Source organism: Geotrypetes seraphini, chromosome 3 (genome assembly GCF_902459505.1).
Source record: "Geotrypetes seraphini chromosome 3, aGeoSer1.1, whole genome shotgun sequence".
Classification (NCBI taxonomy): domain Eukaryota; kingdom Metazoa; phylum Chordata; class Amphibia; order Gymnophiona; family Dermophiidae; genus Geotrypetes; species Geotrypetes seraphini.
The window spans coordinates 212,231,056-212,240,689 of NC_047086.1; positions in this window are offsets into that span (position 1 = coordinate 212,231,056).

Genomic DNA, 9,634 nt, shown 5'->3' on the forward strand with positions numbered 1-9,634 from the left:
TGGAGTCAAACTAGCATGTGGGCAACCTTACAGAGGGACTATATAGAGTAGGCAGTGCTTTTGGGTAGGGTTACAATATTTCTCTCCAGGAAACACTGGACACATGACCCCTCCCCATTCCACCTCCAGCTCTGCCCCATTCCACCCATACAAAGTCTCCTCTGTTCTTCCGGATGAGCTCCAGCTGTGTCTGGAGGGCCTGGAGCATGTGACATCATCCACGCATGAGCAGAGGCCCTCCAGACATGGCTGGAGTTTGTCGGGGCTTTCCAAAACTGAGACAAATGCCGGGTTTTGGAAAGTCCGTCCGGAAACCTGGACAGTCCTCTAAAACAGTGTTTCTCAATCTTTTCAAGCCAAGTACCCTCTAAACTTAACAAATACCAACTGAGTACCCCCAGACAAACTCCGCCCCAGACCCGCCCAAACTCTGTCCCTGACTCCATCCCCATAATAATAATAATAATATTAATTGTAATGCAATTTCTGCCATCCATTTTTTACATACATATAATATAATCTTATTAATACATAATGGTAACCACAAAATTTAAAAAACACAATGCATACTGTACACAGAAAAAATGTTAATTATCATTTATATGGGGGGGTTTCAAAGACATCAAGTCAAATGACTTTAAAATATGCAATGTCACCTCAGTAACAACTATAGAAAAATAGACAAATATAGTGCAAAATATAGACAGCAGATATAAATTCTCAAAACTGACACATTTTGATCACTAAATTGAAAATAAAATCATTTTTCCTACCTTTGTTGTCTGGTGATTTCATGAGTCTCTGGTTGCACTTCCTTCTGACTGTGCATCCAATATTTCTTTCTTTCTGCCTCCTGCATGCTTCCTCTCCTCCAGACCTCATTCCATTCCCCAGCCAACATCTCTCTCTATACCTCCATGAGTCCAACTTTTCTTCCTCTCTCATCCCCCAGATCATTTTTCACCATGGCCCACCAGCCCCATGCCCATTTCTCCTTCTATCACCCCTCTTCAACACCATGCCACATCTCTCCCTCCATTACTATGCCCAACATTCCTCCCCTTGCATCCCCTTTAATCAATCCCTCTGTTCCGTCTTCACCACCATATCCAACATTTCTCCTTCTCACCCTTCTATTCCCCATGCATCTCTACCTCACTCCTCTCCATGCCCAATTTTCCTCTTCCTTTTTCCCCATGTGCACCATCTCTTTCCCTCTCACTCACACACTCCCTTTCTATTCCCTCCCTCCCTCCTTCCTATGTCCCAAGTTCGTGCTCCCACCCCCTCACTGACTTCCAGCATTTGTCCTTCCTCCCTCTCTCCCTGCCTTGCCGAAGCCTGCCTGCCTCCCTTTCAGCCATGCTGAAGCTTGCCTGCCTCCCTCCCTTCCTGCCTCTGGTCCGCTGCAGCCGCTCGCCACAACTCAGGGAAGGAAAGGGAAGGGCCAGGCGCGTGCAGTGATTGCAGCCCACAAGCCTTCCCCCCATGTCAATTCTGAGGTTGGAGAGAAGGTCCGGGCCAGCCAAGCATTAAAAGCAGATGACAAGTCTAATTGCATCAAAATAACTTTTCTTCCTTTAGCAATCAATTGTTTAGCCTGAGTTACTGTTATCAATAAGGTCTCAGCCCTACCATAAATCCTGACTTTTTTGGATATAAAAGATTGAGGTTATTTAAGTGGTGTATCAATTGAAATTAACTCCAAGATTAAAATTGGCGGATCTCAAATCTTATGGAAGAACTGGATTATTGCAGGTATTTGAACTCTGAATGATGTTATTTCAGATGGTAAACTGCTTTATTTTTCTCAGCTGCAACATAGATTTGGTCTTAATAAATCTCAAAGTTTTAAGTGATTGCAGCTGAAGCAGGCTATTCAGGTGGGGTTCCCTGATTGAAAAAATCTCAATAATCAATATAGTCTAGAGTTCCTATGCTTCCAAGAAGACTTCCTGGGACACCAAGCTGCCTTGTCATATAAATTAATATCTGGATATATGAATAAAAAACCAAAAAACGATCTAAGATATTTGGAGCATTGAGATCAAGCAGCAAATTTCTGCATCTAAATGGCCACAAATTTGGTCTTGGAGAATGAGATGCACAGTGTCTGCATCTATGAGACAAACTTTTTTTTTTTTTTGTTGCATAGAGCTTTTTGGACCCCAGTTCATTTACAAAAGTTAGATAGCTCTAAGTCTAATAGATGCTGGCACTGTAATCTCGAAGTAGGGACATTGGATCATTTACCTTTTTATTGTCCTTATATTATGAGTTTTTGGAATTCAATTTTGGTCTCAAGTAAATTGTTTATTAGAAAATCACGTTGCATTGTCCTACGATACTGTTATGTTTGGTATATCTATGAGGAAAAAAAGTCAAATATCATCATATAACAACAAACTTTTATTGATTATGACACGGGTCGCCATTCAGCATATTACTAACAATTGGAAAAATTATACTAATCTTAATTATACATTCTGGTGAAATTTGCTATGCCATATTTATAAAATGGAAAGAGTGATTGCTTTGCAGAAAGAAAATTATAATAAATTTATAAAGATCTGGGGGCCATTAGAAAATTATTGTAATGAGTAGACATAATTTTCCTTATATAATATAGGTACACATAAGGGGGGAGGGGGGTTGTTTGTGGAGTTTTGCTGAATATTGAGTGCATAATATTACTATGATGTGGGGTTTTTTTTTTTAATAATTAAGGAAGGGTGGGTGTATTTATGTTGATGTTAGTAAGATTTTCAAGTGGTATATAATAGATATTTAATGATATATTTCTGTTCACTTGTTGTATGATGTAAAATGAATAAAGAACTTGGAAAACTCATTTTCGCCCGGGAACTCATTTTCCCATCCCGGCGAGTTCTTTTCCTGTCCTGCCCCATTCCTGCAAACTCTGTTCTCATCTGCACAACCCTCAAACACTTTAAAATCATAAGTGTTTGAGGCTTGTGCGGTTAATGCTGAGCTTACAGGAATGGGACAGGGACAGTGACAAAACACGTGGGGACGGAACAGGGAGATTGAGTTCCTGCGGGGACGGAGAAAAATGAATCCCCGTGTCATTCTCTACATTAAAGCTTCCATTTGTTTAGCAAGTATTGAGATGTTTGATGATCATGACGGGAATAGCTGTTTAATTGATCACATATAATTGGAAGAACCATGACAGGATTAATTACACTTTTTGGTGGGTAAATGTGAGTACCACATATAAGTATGAAAGAATGATGGCAGAACGTTTGGGGACTAGTAAGTTCTTTAATGATGTATGGTGTCTGATTCAGGAAAAAAATGTCGATTCTATTCAGCCTACTGAATTGGTTTTTCGATTCGATTCAAATCGATTTTCCTGCCCAATTGGGTGTTTTTTTCAAACATCATGGTGGGTTTATTTTAAAGCCTCTTCACCCCTTTTATAGCCTCTTCATCCCCTTTGCCTTCTCCTAACCACACTGGCGCTGTGGTGTAAACAAACAAAAAAGACTTTTCCTCTCTCTCTTAAATCCTAGCTCACATTTGCGGTCTAACACCAGCTCTGGCAGGATACACGTTTCAAATCTGACATATTGTAATCACAAAAGGGGAAATATAATTAGTTTTTCTATCTTTTGTTGTCTGGTCATTCAAATCTTGTTGGTCCCAGGCTCTGGTTGTCTTTTGATAACTTGCTTGCCAGGGTCTTCTTCTTTCTCCGTTCTAACCATCCATCTGCCATCTCTGTCCTCCCCTTCCATTTCCCTTCCCTCCCCCGGAGATCTGGTATCTTTCTTTTTTTTCGTCTCCATCCATAGATCCATCTTTTCTTAACTACCCTATCTCTCCTTCCCCACCACCCCCGGGTCTACCATCTCTCCCTTTCTTTTCCCAACTATTCTCCTATCTAGTATCTCTATCCCCCCCTCCACACCATCAATTGTGCCCAACTTCTCTCCCTTTCTGTTCCTTCCCTCCCTAAATCCCATTGTCCATCATCTCACTTCCTCTCCTCTATTTTCAGACTCATTATTTCTTCACCCCAAAATCCAGCATATGCACGTCTCTTTGACCCCCCCTTCCCTCCCTCCCTCCCTCCCTCTGTGTACTTCTACACCAGAGCCCCCCTCCCCTGGTCTGTCCCCCCCTTGAAGGCCTGCACCACCCCCTGAAGGCCTGTCCCCCCTCGAAGGCCTACATCCCCCCCGAAGACCTGCCTGCCTATCCCCGCTGAAGGCCTGTTCCCCCTTTGAAGGCCTGCATCGGTGCATCCCCCCGAAGGCCTGCCTGCCTGTCCCCCCCTTGAAGGTATGTCCCCCCCTGAAGGCCTGCACCTCCCCCTGAAGGCCTGTCCCCCACTTTGAAGGCCTGCATCCCCTCCTAAGGCCTGCCTGTTCCCACTGAAGGCCTGTCCCCCCCTCTTTGAAGGCCTGCATCCTCGCAAAGGCCTGCCTGTCTGTCACCCCCCTTTGAAGGCCTGCATCCCCCCGAAGGCCTGCCTGTCCCCCCCCCCCTTTTGAAGGCCTGCATCCCCCCAAAGGCCTGCCTGCCTGTCCCCCCTGAAGGCCTGTTCCCCCCTTTGAAGGCCTGCTTCCCCCCGAAGGCCTGCCTGCCTGTCCCCCCCCTTTGAAGGCCTGCATCCCCCCTGAAGGCCTGCCTGCCTGTTTCCCCTGAAGGCCTGTCCCCCCTTTTGAAGGCCTGCATCTCCCCCGAAGGCCTGCCTGCCTGTCCCCCCTTTGAAGGCCTACATCCCCCTCCGAAGGCCTGCCTGCCTGCCTGTCCCCCCCTCTTTTGACGTCAGAGAGGACGTTCTGGGCCAGCCAATCGCTGCCTGGCTGGCCCAGAACGTCCTCTCCGACGTTAGAATTGACGTCGGGCAGCCAGAGTTGGTCAGCTCGCGGGGAAGAGAAGCAGGGAGGGAGAACTCGGCGCCGGCTTCTTTCTGATGACGGCAATGGCAGCCTTTCCCCAGCGGCAGCCTATTCTCCGGTGAGTGGCCTGCTGTGCACAACCCATGGGCCGTGCACCCGGGGCAGACTGCGGGAAAAGAAGCAGGGCGAACTCGGCGCCGGCCTGTTTCCGATGGCCAGTGGCAGCCTTTCCCCAGCGGTGGTGGAAGCAGTATGTTTCCCAATGGCAGTAGCATGGGGGAGGGCAGGGAGAAAGAAAGAAAGGGGGAAGGAGACAGGGAGCCACAATGAAAGAAAGAGGGGGGACAGGGAGCCAGAAAGAAAGAAGGGTCAGGGATCCAGAAAGAAAGAAAGAAAGGGGGCAGGGTGAAAGAAAGAAAAAAATTGGGCATGGGGAGAGAGAGAGAAAGACAGACATAGAGAAAGAAAGGGGGCACGGAGAGAGAAAGAAAGAAGGGGGCAGGGTGAAAGAAAGAAAGAAATGGGGCACAGAGAGAAAGAGAGAGAAAGACAGACATACAGAAAGAAAGGGGGAATGGAGAGAGAAAGAAGGGGGCAGGGTGAAAGAAAGAAATGGGGCACGAAGAGAGAAAGACAGACATACAGAAAGGAGGCATGGAGAGAGAAAGAAAGAAGGGGACAGGATGAAACAAAGATTTTGTCAGTCTCCTGTGGAAAGCCTACTTAATGGGCCCAGGAAGCACCGCACTGCCTGTGAGCATGCCAGTTCCGATACAAGGGGATTCACATCCCAAGCAGGCGTCTCTGCCTCAGAAAATTTTGGCTCCAAGTGTTAATGACCAGTCGTAGCAGTACTGGAAGGATTGGAAGTCCCTTTCCATGCCTTTATTGGCGCAAGAATCCGCTGTGTGCTTGGATAACTTGGGGGTTCCTCTCGGGGACCGGAGGTCAGGAGGCTTTGGTGGCTATTGATCATAGTGGTGATCCCGCAGTGCTCTTTCTTTTCAAGTCTGCTTCTGTTTCACATGTTATTTCTTATACCCTCTGTGCGTTGAAGCTGGATCCCCAACAACTAAAATGACTAAAATGGTAAGGGGCTGGAGGAGTTACTGTACAGTGAGAGATTGGAGAAACTGGGCCTCTTCTCCTTTGAAAAGAGGAGACATGATCGAAACATTCAAAATACTGAAGGGAATAGACTTAGTAGATAAAGGCAGACTGTTCACACTCTCCAAGGTAGGGAGAACGAGAGAGCACTCTCTAAAGTTGAAAGGGGATAGATTCCGTACAAACATAAGGAAGTTCTTCTTCACCCAGAGAATGGTGGAGAGCTGGAACACTCTTCCAGAGTCTGTTATAGGGAAAAACACCCTCCAGGGTTTTAAGACTAAGCTGGTCTTAGAGCACTGGTCTTTGACCTGGGGGCTGCTGTGTGAGTGGACTGCTGGACAGGATGGACCACTGGTCTGACCCAGCAGCAGCAACTCTTATGTTGTTATGTTCTTAACTCTCCACCTCCCAATGTTCTGTTATGAACAGCACTAATGCACAGACTACCATTTTTCTAGCCCACCCGGACATCACCTCCTTGGTCACTAATCAATGGTAAGGTTACCAGATGTCTGGATTTCCCAGAACATGTCTGGGGGTCCAGACAGCTTTTCAAAACCCGACACTTTATTCTTGTTTTGAAAAGCTTCCAACAAATTACAGTCAGGCAGATCCCCTCATGCCCGACAAGAGCAGGCAGTGGGGGCGGGGCTAAGGTGGGATTGGGAGTGGTGGTGGGATTGGGGCGTAACAGGGTGGGGATGGGTGTAACTGGGTGGGATATTTGGAAAATCTGGTAACCCTAATCAATGGAAGTCTCTGAAGGCTCCCTAAAAGTAGCCAAAGCTATGTCAAGGCTTTATCCTATGGCTCCGGACTTTCAGCACCTGAAAATAGATTCTGCGGGGAGGGAGGAGTGATGCTGAAGGACACACAGGATCATAAGGTGGGTGTGGTCCTGAAAAGATAGTTTGAAGCATTGGCTTTGGGTATCAAAGAGGCAGCAGCTGCCTCCTTTGTAGCACAGGCCTGGCATACCAGATTGCAGTGTAGTCCTTCAGAGCTGGAGACGCCTGTCCCCAGATGTTTATGGAAGGAGCGGATCATATATATATTGTAAGCCACTTGGATCCTTTTTTGGCTATTATGCGGTATGTAAAGATTTTAATAAACATAAACATTATGTGGCCGATGCTCTTTATGACATAATTAGAGTCGTGAGCAAAATTTCATCTTATGCCATCTCTGCCCATCAGATGCTCTTCATTAGGCAGTAGGGCAGATGATTCAGCTTTTAAGGCCACTATTAGCAGATTACCCTTCAAGGGGCAGAAGTTTTTTGGCAAAGGTTTGGATGACCTCACGACCAGTGTGGCGGATCACCATCTCAAAACCCTCCCGGACAGCAGGGTTTACCATTCTGCAGAAGGTGGTAGAGGCAATTTTCAATCCTTTCAATGGCTGGGAGGATGCAGATGGTCTGGAGTAGGTTTTAACGGAAATTTCGGCAGTTGGAACCCAAGCACAGTACCGGGTAGAGCTTTGGATTCTTGCCCAGACATAACTAAGAAGAAAAAAATTGAAAAAATTTAAATTGAATCAGGTTGGGCAGACTGGATAGACCATTTGGGTTTTTATCTGCCGTCATCTACTAGGTTGCTTTCAGAGATCCCACCAATTCTCATATGATTCCTCTTCCCAGAGGCCCTTCCAGAGGTCCAGGCAGAGATTTATGTTTATGCTTATGTTTATTCAGATTTGATATACTTTGAATCTTACTCAAGAGTTCTTAGTGATTTACATAAACACCAAGAATTAAAAAAACAAAAAGAATGGCAGTTAAAATAGGAATCCTTTAATTTTTCGGCTTCAGCCCCACCACTCTAACCCTAACATAGACTTTATTGGGCGATGATTTATGTGGGCTCTCATCATCAGCTGTAGAATTTCAAATTACTTCATATTTCATATATCAATTAATCTTTAATTCCAGTTTAGAAGTATAAGTTAATAATAATAAGTTTATTCTTGTACTAGTGTTTAAGCCCGTTAGATTAACGGGTGCTAGATGTCTCCTGCTTTTGAACTTGGGCAGGGGCAGAGGCAGAGCCGGGGCGGGAGGGAGTGACGGTGGGAGAGCAATTTCAAAGCCTCAGCAGCGGCGGCTCTTTGACCAATCCGCGCTTACAACGTCCCCACACTTGCGGTCTGGCTGGCTCCCCCACCAAAGCCCTTCGCAGCGGCAGCCCCTCCCGCATCCGTCCCCACGTCCCAAGCCTCTCCAAAGACCGGCTCCCACGAAAATGGTACCCCTCTGTCCAAAGCCGTGGCAGCAGCCTCCCGCAAGACACATTTCAAATCTGACATATTGTAATCACAAAACAGAAAATAAAATTATTTTTCTTACCTTTTGTTGTCTGGTCATTATTCATATCATGTAGGGGTCCCAGGCTATGGTTGGCTTTTGATAACTCGCTTGCCAGGGCCCCTTCTTTCTTCTTCCCTCCCTCCATCCCGGCAGCTGAAGACAGGCACCTCCCCTCAGTGGTCTGAGACAGGAGGGAGCAGTTAGGAGAGGGTCTGAGGGCAAAGAGGGGCTCAACAGCGCACAACCACCTTTCCTTCCCTCCCTCCATCAAGTGCAGTGCAGCTCCACCAATGTTAAAAGGAGCCGCGTCGAAATCGGAGGCCTGCCACTGCCGTAGCACATTCCCCTCTGCCTTGGTCCCGCTCCTTCTCTGACATATGGGACCGCGGCAAAGGGAACGTGTTAGGATGGCGGCAGGGCTCCAATTTCAAAGCAGCTCCTTTTAACATAGGCGGAGCTGAACTGAAGGGAAGGAACGGTGGGGCCGGGTGAGGAAGGCCGCCTGCTAGGTAGGGGGATAACAATGGCGCTTATGCTCAAGCCCCCGCCGCAGCTCCTCTCTCGATCCTGGTGCGGTTCGAGAGAGGAGTCGTGGCGGCGGCTTGAACATAAGCGCGATTGTTGTCCCCCTACCTAGCCGCGAGGCTGCGGCGGGGTTTCCATGGCAACCCGATCGCGGATCTCAGTGTAGGGCCGGGTCTGGCGGCGCCGTGTAAGGCGGAGGCGGGACCTCAGCACTGCACCGCCGGGCGGCTCACGCCGCCGGCCCCCAGGAGCTCGAGGCCGGTTGCGGACATGCCTGGCGTGGCATAGTGCAGGAGGAGTGATCGGTGGCGCGAGGTAGAGAGCAGGTGATGACAGTGATTGGTGGCGCAAGGTGGAGAGTAGGTGATGACGTAAAATGCGCGCATGCGCACTCGTGTTTTCGGGACGGATCAGGGAACACGTTTTTTTTAGTGCGCATGCGCGGCCTAGCATTTTATTATATTAGATACCGCCCATCCGTGAGGTTCCGAGCAGTTAACAGAGAAGAAGAACTGTACAATCAGTGACATATACATAAAATATGGTGAAAATAATAAGATAAGAATGCATGATTATTTGACAAACTTATCAAACAAATAGGTTTTTAAAAGCTTTCTAAAAACACAATAAGAATCCATTTGACAGATCAACGGGCTTAACCAAGAGTTCATTTTCCCTAATTGAAAAGCAAGTGTCCTATTCAATATCTCTTATAACGACAGGCCTTAACTGAAGGATATATAAACATAAAATTATTACGGGTATTTTTAGATGATCTATAAAAATTAAATTGGGAGGTTAGATAACCCTGAGCTAAACC